At 41.1% G+C, this 24,185-nt stretch overlaps 1 protein-coding gene across 1 annotated transcript in view; it reads left to right on the top strand.

Moving 5' to 3' along the window:
- commd10 (COMM domain containing 10) overlaps nucleotides 1-24,185 on the top strand; it is a 31,766-nt gene that overhangs the window by 5,674 nt on the left and 1,907 nt on the right. The window lies entirely within an intron of this gene.

Genomic DNA, 24,185 nt, shown 5'->3' with positions numbered 1-24,185 from the left:
CAAACTTGCATTTACAGAATAAACCCTTTCTGTGTTGCTTATGCAGGATGCCTACAAATTCTCCATGGATATATTTCTTACATGAGGCCATGAGGCAAAGTGTTAACGTTTGGACAGCCACATATATATAAATTGCTTGGCTTCAGCGTATGTTGAGGATTTTTCGGTGCAGCGTTGCTCAGTTTTTCCACGTCTTCCACATTCGATTTTGAACCGCCTTTGATTGTTTGGATTAAATTGCGTGCTGGACGTCCCGGGCTCTCTTGTATTTTGAATAGCTGGAGTATTGCACACTACAGCAATTTTGTGGCTACAATAAGTATTATGTATTGAATGGAAAATCTGAATGCGCCGTGTACAGCAGAAGAGCTCATAAAATGAAACGGACGCGTGGGGAGGCGGCAGAGGACAGCTGTGCATTATCGATTGGAAACCCTAGCGGCTTTGGAGAATTCGCCTTAGATGGGCAAGGTGCTTCATCAGCGTAGTCCCTAAGGCATATTCCCTGTTCCTCAACGGTCTTGCTCTTATCACAGCCAGTTAACAGCTGGGTTCTCCTTTAAAGAATCGGGTGCTTTGATATTGCTCTGAACTGTTGAGGGTTCCTCCCATTTCCTTTTCCTCCAAGATAATGCCTCATCAATCTCTGTGCTCAGAAAAGACTACAAAACAGGGGAGGATCTGTGAACTGCTCCACTCCTTGTAGATATGTTTTGGCTGATAGGAAATGATCTCCGTAACAGGTCTGTGCTTTCTTTCCTGCAACCATAACTGTTTGAAGACTATTCGAGTGTTTAACAGTCACATTCAACATCTAGCCTGGTGATTGAGCAGGTCAGTAGCAAGATCATGGAGCATTTGAGGCAACAGAGTAAATTAAATCAAATAAAGATTATCCGGATAATAAAGATAAAGATAATAAAGATTATCTGGAGGAATTCTCTCATTGAGAAACTTGCAGAGCTTATGCAGAATTATTCACAACGATGCAAAAGGGGAACTAGACATCTGATTCATTGAACACCTCTAAAAGCTCCCTAACCGAACTACATAACATGAAATGGTTATGAATTTGGTGCCTGAAGCCTCAGACAGTTTTATGATGCTTTACAGAAGATTTAGCTTGCAAAGATGTCCAAAGGAACAAGAAATTGACCACCATTTTACCATCATGAACACTCAGGCACTCAGGTTTCTTTTTTTCTGGATAGTTTATGCATAGTAAATGAAATGAGTGTCTTTTTGTTATGGACTTTGCAAACTGTTGCTGCTTTCTGTTTGCCACCATGGTAAATAAATTTGAGTTGTTTTGTCTTATCAAGCCAGTCTGATTTTAAGTGAAGTCAAGCCAAGAGGCTTTTTTTGGGATTCCATCTGTGTACAAGTATACAGTGGAGCGAAATTATGTTCCTCCAGTACCAAGGTGCAACATGGAACGGCAACAATACAGTACAAATGCATAAAGTGCAAACATGAAATCAGAATGATCCAATAAATACAGCATACATTAGACTGTAATCAGACACAGCACGAATTCGATGATCTCAGTGATGAAATTTTATATTGAATATATAGAGGTTTTGTGGAATTTAAGTGGAATTTACTTTTATATCTAACAGACACTTTTATCCAGAGTTACTTTATTTTTTTTTTCTCTGTTCATTTATTCCTAAATATCCCTAGCTAGTGTGTGTAGGCCAGGGTCATTAGTAGGATTGCAGCTGTACACTGTTGTGTTCAGCAGGTTAATCAATAGCCTCGCATGCACTTTCAGAAATGATTGTACTTCCATTAAGAAATTGTTTTTTACTGTACTGTATTTACTATTGTGAACCTTTTGTTCAGCCTAAAAACCCTGTTGACATTTCTTTACAAGTCAGATAATAATAATAATAATAATAATAATAATAATAAAAATAACAACAAGAACCCAGATCCAGATGTGGAGTAGGGTTGGTGATCATCCAGCATCCTGATCTCCCGGACACTGAATGCAATTAAATCACAGCAATGCTACCAAACCTGTAGAGATATACCATACAGCGGGTGACATAAGTATTGGACACGTCACCAATCTCATAAGTAAATATATTTCTAAAGGTGCTATTGACATAAAATTCTCACCAGATGTCGGTAGAAACCCATCCAATCCAAAGGAATGATAAGAGATGATCCAGGGAAAACGTATTGAACACATAAAGAAAGAGAGATGTAAAAAGCCATGGAAAGTCGTGACAGCAGCTGAAATCTATCAGTAATTAGAAAGCAATCCTGCCACTTAGTGCAAATTAATATCAGCTGCTTCAACTGATGGCCTATAAAAAGGTGCCTCATTAACAAGGTGCCACACAAGAAACAACTCATGATGGGTAAAATCAGTGAGTTCTCTCTGAAGACCTCATTGTTGTAAACATTCAATTGGCATTGGTTACAGAAGAATTTTGAAACTACTGAAGATTCCAGTGAGCACTGTTGGGGCCATAATCCAGAAAGGGAAAGAACATCATTTCACTATAAACCAGCCACAACCAGGTGATCCCCTGCAATATTTCAGAGTGAAAAGAATTATCAGAAGAGTTGTTCAAGGACCACCTGTGCAAGGCTACAGAAAGAAAAGTGTTTGGAGGTCCAAAGGCCCTGCATAGCATGCCAAAAACACCATACCAACAGTGAATTTTGGAGGTGGGAACATCATGGTGTGGGGCTGTAATTGAAGGATTATTGAGGGAAGGATGAACGGACAAAGGAATTAGCAGGTGTCCCAATACTTTTGTGTGTGTAGTATAGATACTGCTTCTACCCAAATAGAACTGTTTAATAGATAACTTTTAACTGGAGCAATACTTTACAAAGGATATCTACACCCCGCTCGTACATTTGTGCCAACTACTGTAATGTACTTTGCTTATTTTGAACCCTTGCTGAATTATTATACCGAGCACATAAAGTACAAGGCCATTCCGTAGCCTCATAGAGTTGAGACTGACTAGGTCACGGGTCCCTGCATCTTTATTCTCCCCCCCCCCCACTGTTATCTGCCTTGTTAACACGGAGGCGTTAACTAATTCTGTCGTCAGACCTCCACAACTTCTATCAAAGTGTCTGACTTGAAAGCCTCTCCCGCTTGTAATTTGTTATTCTGGGTTTAGCCACTGAGGAGCGAGAAGCTCTTTGTTGCGAGTCTCACTGGCGAAGGCGGTGGCCTCATTTATTATCACCTAGAGATAAAGAATGTAATTAAACATCAAATTTTGACTAGTGCGTAAATGCCGTGATCATAGCCTTTCAAAACAGCTGCACTTCTCTCGCACGTCACCGCGGCAGACGTAAACAACGAAGCAAAGACTTTCGCGCAAAAGCTAAAAGTGAAAAATCAGGCTGGCAGTTTCTAATTGCCACCTTCTTAGCATAAATATACCTTGTCATCACATAATGCACGAATACCGGAAGAAAAAAAAAAGTGCTAGGAAGTTACACCGTGAAGGTCTGTTGTGTTGAGTCTCGCTCTATTTGATAAAGGATGCGCCATGAAGGCATCCTGTATGTCTGCCAAAGAGACTGGATGGCGTTCTCGGCTGGGTTCCTGTGGACTGGGCCTATTGTGGTATGCTTTATCCATCTGTTTACTAGCACAGTCCAGTGGTGAGCATCCGTGCATGATGTCACATCTTTATTCGTGGCCATGCTCAGCAAATGCTGTTGGCCTGGTCACAGTTCACTGTGTAGAAAGAGCCAGCATTGTTGAACATAATCAGAATAGATTGCATATTTTGTCTGCAGACTGATCTACATGCAGGTGAATGAGGATTGGTCTGCAATCCAGAATTATTATTATTGTTATTTTTTTTCCCCTCAGTCATTAAAGACTCTTCTCTGCTGGACAGTTAAATTAGTGCAGTGCTGAAGCCCATCACTTTGATGAATGCATGTTTTGATATTTGCTTATTTATTTATATCATTATTCATGCGCAGTGAATTAGAAAACCTTGATTGCGGCACTGCATCGCAGACGTAACACTCTCCTCGGAGTGCAAACAAGCCAAAGGGACGTCTGAATTTGAGAGTTTGCTGGCAGTGGGCCTCGTCTTTGCCGCCTGCCGAGTTTCTAACAGAGGTGATTTCAACATGTGCTTCGTGTCATCACAGGTGCAGGGGAGACGTCCTATTTTTGACCGCCAATCTGCCATGTGTTTGAACACTAGCGTCGGCTGATTGTGTTGGATTGGGGCGCAGCCATAGATGGCCCATTTGTTCAAATCCTTTTCTTTTCCCACAAGCTGTACAGTATAATGGACGAGGCCCTCTAGCTCTCAGGGGCTGCGGTGTCGACATACCAGAGGGATCTAAAAGGGTGCCTAGGCAATCACTGAAGTTGCCACACAAGAGAGGTTTCTGTTGCTATGAATAGCAGCCCGTGAGCCTCTCTCTCAGCAGCTATAGTGTTTCAGAATGGGCGAAGGGGACGTTTTTAGCGGAGGAGGAATCTGGCGTGCCGCTGCTATGCACATCATGTTGTCTCGGGGCAGTATAGCTAAAGCTATACGCTAGCTTCGATGCTCAAGCCGTGGCAGAACCTTATCTTGTGGCTTTATTTGTACATAAAGGCACGGTTGTTGTTCACCCCCCCCCCCAACATTAAAATGTGCATCTGATTTGGGAGTCTACTTTGAAACTCTACAAGAAAATTCAACAAACAGTGCTGGATGCTGGATATCACGAAGATCGTGAAGAGACCACAATCCACTTTAAAGCCTCCTGACTACAATCCAGAGTATTCCTCACTTCTGAGTGGCCTACAACTGTCTGTTGGAATGCAGATTTGCCGTTGCTACAATTCATTGACACTTGGATGTTAAAGTTTGAGTAACACTGATAACACTGATGATTCTGAGAGAACGTATTTACTCCAGTTTGACTTTTTATTTATTTATTTATTTTTTGTATTTATTATTTATTTATTTTTTAAATGTCATCGTCCCTCACGCTCTCACTCTTGGCTTTCATGAATATGCCCCAAAGAAATCCACTAAAATGTTAATTTTGCTCCGATGTTTGCCAAGACGTGCAAAAGGCACCACAATTTCGTTAGTGTCTGCCCATGTTTATCCCCTGAATGTTTTCCCTCCAGATGTACAGAAGGTTGCGTAGCCGTTTTATCCCACTCTGTCCGCTCCCTCAGACCCGTCGTATTTCTGCCAGGCTTTTTCTCTTGAAGTCAACATTGCTTACAAGCGGGAAAACACAGAGCGAGTGAGGCATCTTTTCTATCCTCTGTGATGCCTGCTGTCTCTACCACTAGATGAGTCAGTGTGCGTATAAATAGATACCATGAATGGCATTCAATGCATATGAGGGTGTTATGCCTTCTTGCTTTCACTTGTACTCCACCCATGCTGGTAGCAGATGCAGCCTCTCTCATTACTGTGAGGAGTTTACGTTCATCATCTAATGCGGCTGTTTTCAGTCCACTGGTTTATGATGAGACGTCGTGGGTGGATTCTTAGTCTTGCTGGACTTATAAAATTCCACAGAGCGAACATCTTCTTGCATCTTCTGCAGTGTATTTTCCAAGAAACGACTCCAAAAAACTTTTTTCTACCTGCGGAAGACTTCAGTTACCTAATCAGGCGGTAGATGGATGGCTGATTGCACAGAGGCTCTCATGCACAATGAGCTTGATCTGCCCAATTTCAGAGAGCTCCCTTCCCCCTTCCAGGTTTTTCCTTCACAATAAGCTCTAAATCAAGTGCAGCAAGAAAAAACCTGACAGGCTGCTCATTTGATACAACAGAATTGTGAATTACAGTGGAGTCATGTACAATCTCGTATTTAATAGGTCAGAGCACAGTGTGCTTCGCTGGGTAATAATGGCTTCAGTGGAAATTTGGATTTAGATCTTTACATTGACATTTTTCAACTGCTGCCATTTGCACATTTTTGCAGTCCCTGTACGGATCTGAGGTTGAAATTGTCTTAAGCTTTGATGCCTGTTAGCCGAGGTTACTGTGACGTCTTGTATATTGACGTACTTCAATGCACTACATGCAATTTTACTCCAAGTACTTTCTACTTTTCATCTCTGGAAAATCGTCTGAGCTCCGCGCCGGAATCAATACCTTGCATCTGCTAATTAATTGTATTGCTCATGTAATACATCGTCCTATTCTTAGCACTGAAAATGGTGCAGTAGAGTGAGGTCAGGACAAGTGGAAGAGTAACGCTCACTGGCTTTGTGCTCAGTCAGACAAATTGCTAACTAGGTGTTCATCCAAGTGTATGTGCTGGCTGTGAATATACGTTTTGTTCTATTATAGTTTCTATTCTAAAATGTTCTTTTGTCAGAAAGAAAGTAGATACTGAGTGTTTTTAAGATTTTACCAGCATGAGTATAGTCTTTTATCGGCTGTTGATAAAGGATAATGCATTTTAAATGTGAAAACAGTGTCCCACTTTCTTTGTCATTGAAGAGACAGCAGACAGCCAGATACTCTTTAAGCAGACGTAAACATGTTTCATCATATGCTCTTAAAAGAAATAAATAAAGGTGCTACAAAGGGTTGTTCGAGAGAACACTGGATCCTTATAGAACCAATGTTGTAAAAGAGACATAGACTATATGTCCAAATGTTTCTAATCAGTGCATTCAGCTTCTTTCAGTTGCACCTATTGCTAGCGCAGATGTGCGAATGCACGCACGCGCGCACACACACATGGCTTGTCTAGTTCTTGTAGGGAGTTATTGCCAATAGGATAATACTGGAACCAAGGATAATACAATGAACCCATTGGCACCATGCCAGGCATGGGCTAGAGGGGTGTAAAGCCCCTCAGCATTGAGCTGTGGTGTAGTGGATCTGTGTTCTCTGGAATGATGGTGGTGCTCCAATCAATAATGGTTCTTCTATAGCATCGCTTAAAGAACCCTTTGTAGCACCTTTTGTTTTTAAGAGTGTAGAACTGGAGATAAGCAACAGTGAGTGTTTTTAAGGGATCTCAATCTGAATTAACCCTAATAACAGGAAAGTTGCTGTTTCTGAGGAATGTAACAACAAGTGGTATCTAGACCACCTGCAAGCCAACCTGTTCTTCATTCAGCATTAGCGCTGAAAATCTGGAACCATTTGTATTAATTATCAGCCTTTGCCGTATCATGTTTTCTTTGCAACTTTGGGGTTTTTTTTTTAAGGGAAGAAGCCCCCCTACACCACTTCCCGCCCCCACTGTGACTCAAAGCAGGTTTGTGATGGATGAGAGAGGGCACACCTGTGCACTTAAATGGACTGACACGAAGGTCGTAGAGTTAAATTTCAAAAGGGAAGAGCGTGGGGCTGTCTGTTGCATGGCTCTTTTGCGTGTGATCAAACCCTGAGCTCGGGCCTTTGTTTGGTGCAGGAAGATGAATTATAGATGGAGAATGCAGCATCAGTATGTCATCCCCCTGTTAGGCTCTCCACATAAGATGCGATGCGAAACGGAAACACAGGACTGCCACGTTTGTGTGGAATGCCTTGGGTGATTCTGCGAGTGCTTCTCATTTCATAACCTGGCCTTTGATGTTTCGCTTTAAGAGGGGGGAAAAAAATCTATCAGTTAAAAACATAAACAGGTCTTATAGAAATAACTGCAGTATTCTCGGCTACTATAAGGTCCATGACAGCCTTAAAAAAATTAGCATTTACGTTCAGTCTAAGCTATGGTCTATCACTCTTGAAAAGAATTTGCATACCGGAACGATGCCATAGAACCAATTTTGGTTCCATGCAGAAGCATATTTGTTAGAGAAGATATATACAATATGTAATATATATAGCACATATAAAGTGGAAATTTTATTAGATATTCATTCAACATTAAAATTACAATATTTTAAACAAAAGCTTTATAATGTCCCAAAGTAAAGCTCCAGCTACAAACTAGGGAGGGGGGCAGTCGTGGCCTATATGCATTGGTTCCCAAACCAAGTCCTGAAGGACCTCTCACCCTGCACATTTGGTGTTTATACTGCTCCTAACAAATCTCATCCAGATAATCGGCTAATTAACAAGCCCTTCCTGCATTGAAGGTGGTGTGCTGGTACAAGCATCCACTAAAATGTGCGGGGCAGGGGAGTTCTCCAGGGTTGGAAACCACTGGCCTAAAGGTTAGAGGTCGCTGGTTTGCTCCCCAGGACCAGGAGGTGGCTGCACTTATGTGTTTTCAGCTGCAGATGGGGTAAAAAAACAACAAAAATTCTGCTGTATTGCTGTGCATTGGTAGGGAAGTGTGCTTAATCTTAATCTTAATAATAATCTAATGTATTATTAGCTCTGTGAAAACACACTAGCCAGAGGCTAACATGCTGTTTCACTAGTTCTAGTGATAGTGGTGATTTGTGGTTCTACGGTCGTAAAAACATTAGGACACCCCAAAAAAACCTTTTGTCTTTTTTAATGTGTTTCAACATAAAAGAAAATTATATTCACTTGAACAATATTAATGTTGATGAAGGTAATATAACTAAATGAATAAAACTGAAGAGCTGTTTTTCTTTGTAAAATGTAATGAATAGAAATGCAGTTTTCTTCTGAGGAAAAAATCAGGATATGCTATGCCGCCCTTGATTGAAATTGTTTGAAAATGTCCAATTTGGCCTCTGTGTTCTCTGGAAAACTTTAGGCTGTGTGTGTATATATGTGTATTTTTGTGTTTTGTGTTTGTTTGTTTGTTTTTTGACAGCAAGAGCTTCCTCCTTGCCCACCCACATGAAAATCAAACTTGTGTGGTCTCTCTGATGGTAGATGCTGTACTTTGACTTGGCAAGAGCTACCTGTTGATCCCGTGATGACATTTGAGGATTGTTTGGAGCATTTTGTGGTCTGCTGTTGGACTGAACTTGCTAGGACGGCCTGACTGGCCAGGTTGGCAGTTGTTGCCCTTTATAAATAATTTTTTCGGACAGTGGAAGTGGTCTAAGAACTTTTTAAATCCCTTCCTAGATCCCACATGCATCTACAACCTTCTGTCTGAAGGCCTCAGAATGCTCTTTGGATCTCACCATGATTATAACACTTTAAATAAAGACAGGCTCTTCCAAAATCCCCTCTAATGATGTTCTAATCACCTGCAGATGTTGTGCTGCACCTGATTCTAATTTTAGGCATTTGAAGTAGTAAGAAATGTGGGGAAAACCTCACGGGAAAATAGTATTTTTGTTAATTACAAATGATTACAAATGATTTTCTAAAAGACATTTCTTCAGTTTTATGTGTTTAGTTATTTTACCTCCATCTCTCTATATTATTCAAGTGAAGATCAAACCTAACCTTTTCACATGTATGTATGTATGTTACTGGATGCACAGCAAACAATGATGCTTCCCTGCCACCAAAATCTGGACGTCCTTAGAAGTTACGATGGAGGATATCCAGTCCACTGTCCACAGAAAGTACATCCCAAACAACAAAGCTCATTTTTCATCGTCTTCATCATCTCTCTCTGTAGAATGTGCTGGAATGTGTACTTGACATTGCTATTCAGTTTGATACATTTTTCCCTTCCTTGTCTCTTGGCACACGCTAAGGGAGTCGTCCTCTCTTGTAGGAATATACCATATTCGTTCGTCCCTCCTCCTTAGTTGACTTGCCCTTGGCCTCCCTCTATCATAATCAAAGCTATATAATGGTATTGATGCTTACCTTAGCAGTGTGAGGCTAAAAGCATTAAGTGGTCATTTTTTTCTGCTGCATCGTGCCATCTCTGTGAAAAACGGTGCACCGTGAAATGACCTAGTAAGCATTTTAGCTACCATGTCGTGTTGCATCGTTGGGTGCAGTTTTCCCATCTGTCCCTACGGAAAATGCATCCTTTAAATTACTACTTATATAAGGACCACAAGTACAACAAAAAGGGTTGTTTAGAGTGACGTTTGATTCCCTTGAAGATCCTTTCAAGGAGTTGGTCTTTTACAGAGCCAATTTTGTAAATGAGATTTACAAATGTGAAAGTCGGAAGACCTTCAACATAATGTAAAGGTTCCTCACCACTTAAAGGTTTTTCCTTGAATCGTACAGCTATTCTAAGAACCCTTTGGGAAGCTTTACTTCATAAGGGTGCATGCCAAGTCTGCAGATCCACCTGATGCTTGAGAGATCAGAGATTTTCATTGGAGTACAGCTGAAGTAAAGGATAGCAGATATCCTTGTCGCACAGGGGTGGCATCAAAGTCTGGTCAGATTTCCCATGCGTTCCTTTTGGCTGATTTGGGAGATTGCAGACAAAGCCTCCTGACTTATCTCCTCACATGTGCAAATCAGAATAGAAGCAGGGATCAGAGACCAGATCTGTGCAGGTGTTCCTTAAAGGTTTAACCTCCCTCGGGACCACAGGGAAATGGAGAATGACGTTAGAAACATGTCAGATGTGTTGTATTTATGGGATGTGGAATGGAAACCTACACAGGGCCGGGTCTAAGCAAGCTTATACTTTGGAGGCTCCTTGAGGGGGGAACCTGTCCATCTCTATACTCTAGTTAAGGAGGTCTGAATATTATTGAATAAAGGATCTAATGCAATGACATTTATTAGATTAAAGGAAGAACACTTTTACAGTAGACGGTTGAGGAGGCGAATGGACAACTGTGAATTTTCTGCATAATTAAATGGTTGATGTAAACAGTTAGTATTTAGGTTAGATTTAATGTGAAATGTGCAATTCTTACCAGGACAGAATTGTTCAGAAGTGAGGTCTGTAAATAGCATCATGCCTCTAAAAGCAACCTCACAGAACATGGTTATCAAAATGCTACCTAGTACCTAAAATATTGTGTTATGGGAATTTTAAAATAAGGTTATATCTAACAATAAAAATGCAGTACTGGCCAAAGGTTGCACTGATTTACCAAACCAGGTGTTGAATGATAATTATGAATAATACTATACTTCCATGAGGACAACTTTGAAATGTAGTAAACACAGTGTAATGCATAAAACCACTACATTTTGTATTATATTGCTTGTAATTATTCTAATATTAGTGTTTTTATTTAGTAAATAAACACTTATCCCCAGATAAGGAGCATTTCACCGTTACCTAAAAGTGCCCGGTCCTGCATATATTATGGAAAACCATTTAAGTTAAAGATTTACTTGCAGAAATACAGAAATTATTTGATTTTTTTAATATTTATTTAATTTCTTTTGTCCTCACAACTATTTTTTCCATCTGCACTACATACAAAAATCAGAAACCATGCGTGGGTTCACAGTTTGGTTTGGATAGTAAATATAATATTGGTGTTGTAGACATTACAGTGCCTAGTTCCAATCACGACAGTCAGTCAATAAGTCATTTGGTTTCTCTACAATGAACCAATTTATATCAAATTACTCTGAATGACTGTTTACATTTTACCATCTAATTACACAGAAAATGTGACTGATGAAATTCTTCTTTAAATTAAAATGTAGTAATATGACTCGATCCTTGTAGGCACAAAATTGTGCATTCTGGTTGGAGAGTGAGGAGGGGTGGATTACTTCATACATTAATGAAGTGGGATTCATCATTGATCCAACAACCGAATCAATGCTAAGTGAATATTAAGTGACCAAAATCAACCAAATCAATGTTAAGTGAATTTAAAACCAGTGACCACCTGTCTGTGTTCTCAATATGAAAATGAATACTTATTTACTCTTTGTGTCAGAGCAGTGATGTGAATGCACCTGGCAATGCAGAGTCCCTAGGTCAGGGGTCATCAATTCCAGGTCCGGTGAGTCAGTGTCCAGCACGGCACGCATCATCTCTGCTGAAACGCACCTGGTTACACTCGCTTAATTATGTCAGGTTTTGTTGGTCTATTTGAGCATGAAAATAACTAAACTGAAATAACTAAACCTCCAGGGTAATTGATGACCTCTGAGCTCTGCAGTGGCCCTTTCCCCACTAATAGCTGACCTTGGCTGGCTCTGGGAATTCACAGTTCAGTTCATGAATTGTATACTAGTCCTCAGTTTATGAAATGTTGGGGGTGAGCAATTTGAAACTACTGTCGTTGTCAAGAGGAGTTCCATCGCAGTTTGCTTTCTGAGTATATCATGGGTGTCTTGAGTACCTTTCAAAATATTAAACAGCCTCATGCTTTATTAAAAAATAAGAGCTGTGTGATATAGTTTGGTCTGCATGGCTGAGCCTTAACTTTTGATTCTTGTTTTTTTTTTGTGCCTTGTTGTTTCTTCAGTTTAGCTCGGAGCTTTCTGCAGTTAGAGGAAGGTTGGTGTTCTGGGATCACTTGTAGGTCAGACTTGTTCTGAATGCATGTTCTTTCTAAAAGCCAGAAATGGAAGCCATCATTAAAGAAACATTTTGCATAAAAAGCTCCTTATGAAGAGTGTATGGATTTCTCAGGCTGTCATGTACCTCATTTCTCTTTGCAGCTATGCTTGAGAGTGGCAGCATAGACAAGGCCTATTAGTGTATGACAGGGGAGCTGATTTGGCTTGGTCTTCTGGTTTCTTTTCATCTGCATCTCCAGGCAAAATGTGCCGTCCTCATCAAGATGCCTTGCTGCGCTCTTTTCAATTATTTAACTGGATTTTTAAAGTTTCATTGCAGCTGTTTACCTGTTTGAGGGCCCAGAGGCCCCTGGGTTATATAATTCACGCCATCAGGAAAAAAAAAAAGTTAGTTTTAAATCAGTTTGAGATGCTGAACTGTAAACTTCAGCAGAACACATAATTATATAGCTGTGTAATTGCCCTGAGAGGAAATAGTGGCCAGGACTTCGCAAGCAACTGTTAGACTGTGACACGTTTTTTGAGTGTTAGTTTTATTGCTTTAACTGTATCTGTCAGACCATTGAAAGAGTTAGAGAACCCCCGTCGTTGTAAATTGTACCAACAATTTGGGTATCTGTCAAATGGTGTATGAATTGTGATCTGTTCTTCTACTCTCCTTTTTCTTAGTTGAATCATATTTCAAACTTTAGCACTCTAAGGGCCCTATTTTACACCCTGCGCAAGGAGTGGCGCGATGCTCGTTGCTGTCTTACACCCCAGTTACAACAGTCTATTTTCTCGCCTTAGAAAGTGACTTAGTACATGCCTTTTGCGTGTTTTGAGACGCCCAAGGTGTAGTTTTCCCGACCTTGCTACAGCAAAAAAAGGCTGACGCGCCCTAAATCAAGCTGTGAGGTGCGTAGTTGGCGGCTCGCCTAAAGATAGGCGAGAATAGGGCCCTCGAAATTTGTCACTGTGGTGACGATTTGAAGCCGAGATGGCAGAACTTTCTGGATCGAATCGGATCCAATCCTTTAACAAATCTAATCTAAACCATTTCGTGATGTGATGTTAGCAGTGTGTTTCGTCCTGTGGGGTCGACATGTAGAGTGTGTGAGCAGTTTGATTGTGATTGCCTGCCTTTAGATTCTCATCCTAAGGGAAGTGCTTCAATTTAAAAACGTCTAATTTTAAAGCCTGTTAGTTTTTGACAGTAGTATCGGGTTGGTATCAGCTGCTAAGTCTCTTTTTTTCTGGCCTTGTACAAGCATAAGCTGATCAGTACATACTAAATAAATATGAAACTGTGCTAGAACAACATTTTCGCATTCACTTTCTAGTCTAATGCGTTACATTTTCTCCTCTATATAAATATTTCATTTTCTTATCCTATTCCGCAAATGCTGTGTGTTTCCTTTGTACAGGCTTTACATGCCTGAAGCAATGATTACTTTTTATTATTCTTGGGATTTGTGTGAAGGAAGTATGTATTATAGTATTTGAGTGGCTTACAAGTGTCTAGTGGCTTACAAGTGTCACTAGCCTATGTCTTCCACATCCCAAGGTTAATTCCGCATTACGGGGGCATGGAAGTTGGGGTTACACCATGTCAGCCGCCCCACCTTCGTATTCTACTAGGCCCTACTCCATTCCGATTTGACTGTGGCTTTGCAAATGAAAACCAGCAGTGGGAATATATTTCCATATTAAGGTGATATATTCCATGAGCAGAGTTATTTGTCCAGGTGTACATGGTCTGCAGTGTACATTATCTTTTTTGGTGTTGCCTTTCCATTATTTTTCAACAGGTTAATAATGACGTAGTATGAGAATGTTACATTATAGTATGTAGAAAACAGTTAAATTTTATTATTATTATTATTATTATTATTATTATTATTATTAATTTTTTTTTTTTTTTTTTTTTTTTTTTTTTTTTTTTACTTTAAATATACCATGGAAAATAAGACCATTAGTCAGACTGTGTGACGGAATGTCAGTCTATCATTTCAGTGTAGGTAATCTATCATGATGCCTACTCCCAGTGCCTTCCCTAAAGCCAATTTAAATGTTTTTGTGGAGTTATGTCTTTGTTGGGCATGATATTAATGTGGGCAGCATGCATACGTCAACATTGTGATGGTGCAGGAATGGGCTGTGCAGACATTTGGCAGGGTTTGTCAACTCTGGATAGCGGTGAACCTGTGAATTCTTGATAAGACTCCAAGCTCTCAAACCCTAAATAAAAAGCTACTGGTATGGGGCAAAATGAAAAGATAAGATTGACTGGGATTTAAAAAAAAAAAAAAGAAAGAAAATGCTCCTGGTAATTATCCAGGGAAGAAGTCCTCTAACTATTACCAGAAAACCGCCACAATCCTTTTAGTCACAGTTTTGTGTGGAAAAGCGTCTTATTTGAGGCATCTTCTTCCCCACGTTTTGAGTATTTACTTTGCCTTAAGCTTCGGTTTGATGTCAGGCCTCCGTCTGTCAGACTGAGATGCTCATCTGAAAAATATTTAAGGGAATTACACTAGCAATGCTAAAAACAAAACTGACAGTGGTTCCAGATTTGGTGCTAACGTAGCATTGGACCAGCAGACTCTATAATTCATGGCGGACTGATGTGTTCAGTCATTCAGCAGCTGGTTTTAATGCACCTGGTTTCAGACATGTTTACTGAAAGTGTGTCAAGCGACAGTCTGTGCTAAATTATGGATGTCAGGCTTCAGTCGGGATTCTATACAGCGTTTCATATAAGACGCAAGGCACTCTGTGGCCTACTTTCTGAAAAACATTATATATGTGTGTGTGTGCGTGTGTGTGTGGACCCAGTCCGCAAGCACGAAGTATCAGTGATTGGTTGAGTAAACACGCAGCAGTGTACCAGTTGCAGTGAATCATAGACAGGTCCATTTGGAACCCCCTTTTCATAGCTTATGTTTTGTATGTCCAATGTGTACAGACCTCACAGCAGTGACCAGTATTAAGCATGACCCTCTGGCTGCCGGGTTTCAGGATGGGGGCCAGAATTGGCCGTAAAGAGACACTCTCTCGGTATGTGTCAAAAGCTTCCTTCAATTTTAGATGTAAACAAGATCCTGCGTTTTCCTCAGTAGAGTCTGCTAAGGTAGCTCAGCCCTGTAGCGCTACCCACTCATGGCTTTCTCCTAATTAGGACAAGGATTTTCCCTTTCCTGTGTGCAGCAGCAGGTCTTGGCATAATATCCAGGCCAAAATTGGGAGAGAACTGAATGAGTCCAGACCCTTATTAATGCAAAAGGTTAACCAAGCTTGAGAGATCAGGACATCTACACGTTTAAACACTGACATCTCCAGCCTGTGTTTTTTGGCTGTCTTTACCAGAGCAGACATCAGTGCTTCTGTTTTTTTTTTTTTTATTATTATTCAAAATTAGATTCTGTGAAGTGGCAAATAATTAGTTTTAGGCCCTCCTATATGCTAATGAGTCGCTAATCTCCTCATGAGCGTGGGTCTTAATGAGGGCGACTTATCCGTAGCGAGAGAGGGAGTATGGAAATAAGTCGCATCGTGGGATGGGAGAACTGAACGCCTCTGCATAGTTTGAAGCTTCTCGAACCAGGCCTGTTGTCCTCTGAGGCCACCGTCAGAGAGTAAACAAACAGTAATGAATTGCAGGGAAGAACCTTCGCTTGTGAAGTCTGTGGCCTCCAACTAGTGGATCAGGGAAATAGGGCACTGTTCATTAAAGGAGCGCTGGATATGAGCACATCAAAAATCTCCTCACAAACAGAAATACTGTGGAAAAGTGAAAAGATGGGGCTGGCCAATGAGTGGTGATATAGTGGGACACATGAAGCTGAATTTCAGAAGCATGAAATGCTGAGCTCATTCCAAAACATGTTTACAGGGCATTGAGAAACTGAACACTCTGCAGTTTTTATGTACAGTACTGTGCAAAAGTCGAAGTTATTTCATTTTCAGACACAGAAAAAGTAGTAGAAAGAAGTTCATTTTTCAGGAGACATTTCTGAGGTGATCAGAGCATTTGTGTTTGCGTAAGGAGAATGAATGAGGGGAAAAAATGTTTTTATAAAACTGAAGTTCAAGTCAATATGAAAAACATGGCTCTCGTAACTCGGTAAACTGTGGGGGACCAATGTTTTCGTGCCTTTTCCCGCAAGCTTCCGTTTATCTATCCTCTGAAATCTTTATTGAGTTTATGAGTATTTAAAATGGTCTGTTCAACAAATCATTTTCTGCTGAAATAATGTGGAAATCGGGGCCTATTAATTTCTTCTATTGTGTAGTAACTTCACCATAGGCTACACACACACTTATTAAGGTATCTGGGTAATTCTCTTAAATATGCATGATTTTATATATATATATATATCATTTATTTTTGTTTGTTTTTGTTTTTTTGTTTTGTTTTTACACAAACGGCAGACCGCAAGTCTAGACTGCATTTTTTTTTTTTTTTTTTTTTTTTTTTTTTTTTATAAATAAATAAAATAAAAAATATATAATATATTACACACACACACACACTTAAGGTATCTGGGTAATTCTCTTAAATATGCATGATTTATTATTTTTTAGTTTTGTTTTTTAGTTGTGTTTTTTTACGCTTGTGTCTACCTGATGGTCGCTTTTTACTGGAAATGAAATAAATGCAGGATGATTTCTGCCCACTTCTGTACATAATACGCCGCTCCTCTCTGCACATAATATTCCCATTAACCAAACCACATGGGGAGAGAAAAATACAGAACTGTTCATGGATAATAGGAAAAGTTGAATGGCATTATCAGATGCTTCAATTTGTGCCTCGTTTACATCCATCCAGTGTGTTTGTTGCCACAGGGGAATATGAGAATGACTTTTTGTCCACAAATTAAACCCGCTGTGTCAGATGTGATTAGTCTGTATGTCTGTGTGAGTCTTTGGTGAGTAAATTGTGAGGAGGCCTCCAGCAAGCTTGCTGGTTTGAGATCAGTCGTGTCCTCTCGAATATGGCAAGGCTCTGAACTCCCCTCTAGCCGTGTTTAAAGGGTTACGGTACTGGGCAAGTGCAAGCGGTTCTTTCCCTGGCAAATGAGAAGCAGCCTGAGACCATTACCGCTTGGCTCAGCCTGGCTGTGATGTGGTGGGAGCAGCGACTGGCCTTATGAGCGAACTCTCGAAAATGAGTCCCAACCGCAGTGGCTTAAAGGGGAGTGGGGACGTGGTTCAGTGAAGTCGTAAGCCATAGGAAGACATCACGCTAGGCTTGATGAGAGGCTCATGGCTTGAGTTTATGGTTTTCATTAAAGAAGAAAGTACCAAAACCCCTCATCACTCACGGAGTGCACAGCAGATCTCTTCAAATAGAGCAACTGTGAAACTCTGTTAGCAAAATAATCAACTCAGTAAGGGCTCCAGGGACTGCATGAACGTGCAGTGTTCATTTGAGTCCTTACAGACATAACTTGGGAATAAATTCAACATTGGTAATTTTGTTAGGGAGGAAACCAAGCCCCAGCAGACAAGTATAAATTAATACAATAATATTAATTCAAGAATATTGAAACGAACCAGCGTCATCCAAAAAAAACATGGTGTTAACTGATAACTTACTTAATAAGAACTCAGAAACGGAAGGAAAAAAAAACTAAATCAATTTGCAATGCACTGTGCTCATTAATCTGTCTGTTACCATAACAACTGACAAACACGCCAAATACGGCTAGATATCAGTCTAATGCATATTTTACGGTAATGAGGTTTATGATGAGAAAATGCTCATAGTATAGTATATAAATTTACCTTGGTTCATCCATACAGAGTGTAGTGACTAAGGCTGCATTCACAGCAGGTTAAGGTGGCGCAAATTAGATTTTCTCATCTAATCCAATATTGTGTTTGTTTTAGTTTTTTTTTTAAGGATGTTCACACACCTTCTCTTTTAGTGTGACCTATACTTGCATACACATACGCAAAAGAGCAATGCTTCACGTGACGTTTTGGTTTCAGCTTTGACAGCACACCTGGAGCTATCGAGGAGTACCAGTGGCTGACAGCTGGGCTTATCACGGAGGTTGCGTTCAAGCTCATTGCAAAAAGGGCATGGTACTCTGCCACAGACACTTTTTTTGGTTTCTTTAAACTTCACTTTTAACCTTTTTATTTTCCTTTTACACTGCAGCCACGTCCTCCTGTGGCCACATTCGGCCATATTCTGCCATTTCTGGTGGAGTGGTTGTTGCCGGGCTGGATTGATGTAAAAGTCACATGAATTCCGTTCTGGCTGTTCAGTCGCGTTGTTGATGCATATGGGATATGTATCGGATTTCCATCCCACATATGAAAGTGGCCCAAATCTGATCTGAATCTTTCTAGCATTTTCAGTTCCATTTTGGGCCACTTTCATATGGGCCCCTGTTTATCTGCTGTGTAAACTTGGCCTAAAACTGCTACTGTGGTGCATGTGTAACAATGACGCACTGAACGGAAGCATGCCAGACATGCCTCCCAGTCCTAATACTAAACTGGCCCAGAAATCATTGCGACCTGGTGCTTTTTGAAGCAGTTTCTAACTCATAGCAGCAAACTACCTTAAAATGCTTAAGATGTCCAAACCATAACAGTCAGTTTGCTTGGCTTTAGGTTGCAAAGCATTCAATCGGTCTGCTGATACAGCTTAATATTTGTCCCTAGTAGCTTACTAGTTAGAAAGCTAAAGGCTAATAACCGTACACATTACCTTGTAATACAGAAAGGTGTGCAGCTACTTAAGGCAGTTATTAGCTACATTTGCTCGCTATGCTCAGACTCCACATGGCTAGCTGATTAGCACAGGGATGCAGACTCCTGTCCTACGAGGGGCCACGTGTTGTGGATTTAGGGTCATTTGGAAGTTAAACACAGCAATCAGCTATTTTAGACTCCTGTTAAGTTGTGGGCTACATGGAAAGAAACGCTGGTAACTGGAAACAGATTTCGAGTGAATGCTTCTGTTCCAGAACAGTTGAAGATGATTACTTTTACGGTAGTCTATTTGCAAAATACTGTTTGTTTCCATTTTTTATTGCTGCAGTTTGGAGCCTTGCTCAGTAATGGATATTTGCGTTTTGTTTGATCAGATAGGGTTTCAGTCACTGGAATGACTATGAAATATTGCTTGGATGGAAAAGGCACAATTTCAGCCTCATTTGCATTTGCTCGAGCGCTGCAAAAAATAAACCCCTCTTCCTCAACAACCTCTTACATATATGTCCAGGGAAATGAAATGTGTGGCTGGTGATATAGTTTTAGCCCGTTGTTGTTGTTGTTGGTGGTGGTGGTAGTATTACCATATGCTAAACCAGTGCTCTGCACTCCATTCATGCTTCATACCATTCACTCCAGCTCCATTGAGTGCGCCTCTCTGCATATTATTTAGGCTTATTAGACAGAGTACAACTGCAAGAGGCCTTTTTCTCATTTCCTTATTTTTTCCAGGCTAAGCTGGTTTGTGGAGAAGCAGTGGGGAAGGTGAGGCCTACCCACTGTCCTGCGACGAGGCCAGTGCTGAAAGAGCGCTCTGTATGGCCAAGGCTGTCATTCCGCGCCTTTAGAGCACGGAGCCGTTGGGGGACAATCCCAGCCTTTGTGCTGGGCCGTTATTGCACTCTGGCTGTGTACTGTACTGAATGGCAGTGTGAAAATCGTGTGAAAATCCCCCCTGGCTCACATGAATTCAGGCTGCTTCAGGGGGACACCAAGACCTCAGTGGAACAATGAGGCATGTTTTTTTTTTTTTTTTTTTTTTTTTTTTTTCTTCCCTCTCTATATCTATTCTCTATCCAGTTGCTCACAAACAAAAAAAATGTCCAGACAAATGCCCTGAAGGCTTCGAGCTCAGACTAATATGAAGTCCCGAGCTGTGTTGTCTGTTGTCGGTGGCTGATGCATATTGTGTGGGTCAGGAGTCGGATGTGCATGCTGCTTGTTTTTGTTGGAGAGGAGATCCAGATTCTTTTTCTTCCCCCTCCCCCGCCCCCAAAGCCACAACAGTGGATGTGGTTTATTGCAATGATGGAGCAGCAAAGGATCCGCCCCTGTCCTAGGTGACCTCATCTTTATTAAACAAATTACAAGGTAAGGAGTTATGTCTCATTGCTTTCTCATTTGTGTAAACTTGAACACATGATGGTTATTTGCTCCTTGTCCGCCTGTGGATGAACCCGAACTTGTCTTTCGTTGATTATTAGACTCGTAGGAGACACAAAAGCTAAAAGGAAATGAGGAAATTTCTAATTAAAACTGAGGAGCCATCAATGCCTCTAAACAAGGGGCGGTCTGATTTATGTGACAACATAAAAAAAAGGTCTTACAGAGGGCCATAAGAAAATGCATTACTCAAATTAAAGTGGCCTGTTGTGGACTCTTGCCTTTTCTCTGCTTTTTCTCCAATTACCAGTGCCATGTTCTTTTTTTTTTTTTGTCTTTACCGGTGCAAGCGCCTGACATGCTCTCCTCTTCGCCCTAATTGGATCATTCTGTTTATCTGGAGACCAACTCCATCTTGGCTTTCGATAAATGCCAATCCAGCGGCGAGGCGGATGGATGCCTCTCCGATAGCGAGTCCGCATTTAGGCTTCTACGTTCTCCGAGTGCTGAAAACACATGAAAACACACGCTCGCCTCCAGGGTGCTTCAGTTGCTGAGGAAGAGGTGCAAGAAAAAAAACAACAACCGAGGGTGCCGCGAACACCCGCCTCTACATCAGCTATTGGATATTTTTGATATTACATCTGGGCTCTGTTTACTCTAAAGTGCATCCTACGGTGAGGGGAACAACCGAGCTTGATTTTCTGCAGCATGTGTCCTTCCTCTAAATAAATGAGTTTTCAGTCTGTAGATTGAAAAGAAGGGGGGGGGGGGAGTACTTTTTTCATTTTTTTTGAGCATTGCATTTCCTGCAGTGGAATTATGAATGGGATTGCTCCGAGCTAGTCCTGCCTGAGCTGCTGTCTTTGGAACTGTGCTGTTTTGAATTCCTGTTGATTTTATACGCATGTCGATAAACCGCCACACCTCGTCCCTGTTTATGCTTCTAGTTGGCTCTGTTTCACATTGTATGCACACGCATGGCTGCTAGCACGTCTCGTACTGCATCCTGCTGCCTCCCGTTGGCCGCTCTGCGACTGATCTCAATTCTTTGGAGGCTTTGCCATCTCTAAGCAGCCACCTTTTGGCTAAGGTCCTCTGGTATGTTTACAGTTTGGGGGGAGATGGCCATCTACCCCCCACCTCCCTTTCCCTCCATGTCCTCAGCTCATTGTCTTTTAACAGTCAATGGATAGCTGCCTTAGAGTTTGTTTAGGATCTTGTTTATTTCTCCAGGTTTGGAGTCGGCGTTCCCAGTCTTTACATCGCAACGCTGTTTGTTCTGCGCGAGCATCAGGGTGCATGGCCAAATATTTGAGAGCTGTTCCTCTTTGACAGGATGTGAAACACATTTTACTATGTAGATAATAACGCCGTTCTAAACCGAGGCAATATGCTCATTAAATTTGTCCAGCATGTTTCATTAGCAATTCAGAGTAGACGAGAAACAGCTCTGCTCAATTAAGATGGTCACAATTTTTTTTTTTTCCTTTTTTTTTTTTTTCACCCTCTGCCATGTTACATTCAGATAGGAAGGGTGGAAACAATTTTCAGCAAACATATTATTAATTTTGTAAATGTCGAGCCATGCATAATAGGAAATTGCTTTTGAACATAGTTATTTGCAGGTTCCTTGTTCCAGCATGATTTCCCAATTTTCACCATTACCCCAAAGAAACTCCCACCACCTTGAAATGACAAACAAAACTTTACAATGTATTCCTCAGAGCGGCAGGCCAATTACACAAAGGGAGACTGACATTTTGTACAGAGACAGCCAGCGTAGTACGGCAGAAAAGGCTTTCCAAGAGCTCTGTGGCCATGGCAACCCGTTAACCTAGGAATTGGGGGGTGGAAGGGCTGGAAAGAAGGGGGGGGGGCTATTCATAATTAAGGATGTTTGGGGCGAGCTCGGCTTTGGTCAACATTCAGTCAGTCAGAAATTCGCAGGGTCCATATATATATATATATATATATATATATATCCGTCGGAACGGAAGCAGGAACACGCCGGTTTAGCTGTATTGATTTCTGCCCCCTTTTCTTCTCCACTTTGGCAAAAGGTTTAGATCATTCTGTTTCTTCATACATGAGCCGTAATACCAGTTTAAGGCTGAATAAAGTGTTGCTCTAATTAGATTTCACAGGTGGTGATTCAGCTGCAGCCTATTTTTGAAGAGGGGAATTTAATCCTTTTGAATGTATTTTCTGAATCCTCAAATTACACTGACGCAGCATGCGGATCGCGTATCAGATGGAATATTTCATTAGCCGGCGTCGGCAGCGGCCTTTTCTCCCACACAAGGAGCGCCGTTTAGTCAGTTTTCAAATCTTAACATGCTTACCAACACAATGCTCCTTAACCCTATTTACGGATATATTTCCATCTTAAGCTGTCGCTGCATCTGGCAGCTCTGCTCGCCATATGTTATATAATTTCTTGATAAAGAGCTTTCCGAATGCAAGGTCTAAAAATACTCAAGACAAGGTTACTCACGCCTAAGGGTTTCACTTAGCACTCCATATACTCATTTCGCATTGTAATGCCTTTTGTCAAGAATAGGTTGTGGAGGTTTGTGAATAAGTCTGAAAGTAACTCTGGCCTCACTGGGTTTTTGGAGATGCGATGAATTTCACTGTCAGGAAAGCAAAAGAAAAAATCCTGTGGCCCGCAAATCCAAATGATTCATGAGAAGTGCCTTTTTGTGTCAACTGTTCCTCACTTGCTCAGCTACGCGAAAACGTCAGACTCCACCATCTTATGAATCAACATTAGTCATTAATGTTTCATTCAGAAATCATAAATAAACCTCGGCGATGGAAGGGCGCCCTGCTGTATATTGTATATTTGAACACAGTACTGCCACGACGGGGTGAAGATGATAAGATGGTACCTCGCTTTCAGGGCTTATCTCCAGAGTTCTGAGGTTCACCTCAGCGTTTTGGGTGTGCAGGAAAGTACACCCATTAGTGTTAACCTAGATACGTCAAGCCAAGCATGGCTCTTGTGTTGCAACACTGGGGTGGATTTTAACCCTTGCTATTTGACACACATTTGCTTTCATCCCTGGTGTGCGGAAGGCACGTCACATGCACTCACATGCGTTCTCACACACACACACACACAGCATACAGCCCAGATCTCTCCCTTGTTAGGATATAGAGATTGTGTTCATGCGACATACTTGTCAGACTCGAAGATAAGGATTGTTATTGAATTTGTTTTTGGGGGTTTTTTGCCAGTGTGTGCAGATGCTTTTGTTTTCCTGAGATTTGGCAGGTTTTTTTTTTTTTTCGGTTCACATCAGATTTTGGGTAGATGTTGTCTGCACTGCTCTGTGCAGTTGAGATAGTCATCAGGGTTTGATTTGGTCCCAAAAGACCGGAATGCTGTCTTGCTAGAGCGCTTTCTGTGCACCTGAAGTTTTCGCACCGTGTTTGTTTTAGCCTATAGATATTGTGTTGCCTTTGTCCAAGATGAGTCTGGCCTACATATGCACCACATCTCCAGTGGCTCCTGCTAAAGATAACGTTTCCCCTTTTACTCTTAATTATGGATGATAATGTCGCGTCTAATTAATGTCCTTGCCATTAATGTGGGCTGACACATTCCTCCCCCTAAGAGATTTCAGCCCCTCAGCTCATGCCACTTCTGTTCTGGTTTTGCGGAAAGACGCTCCACTGTAACCACCACCATACATGTGAAATTCATGGTTTCTTTTATGTCTTTTATGTCCGTTTCTCAAACTTTCTTAAAAATAAAGGTTCTTGGTGCAGTGCCATAGAAGAAACACTTTGTGTTCCATAAGAAATCAT

The sequence above is a fragment of the Salminus brasiliensis genome, chromosome 6, assembly GCF_030463535.1.
Source record: "Salminus brasiliensis chromosome 6, fSalBra1.hap2, whole genome shotgun sequence".
NCBI classification, from domain to species: Eukaryota; Metazoa; Chordata; class Actinopteri; order Characiformes; family Bryconidae; genus Salminus; species Salminus brasiliensis.
The sequence above is the reverse complement of the archived record's forward strand: the minus strand, read 5'-3'. Positions and strand labels throughout refer to the sequence as shown.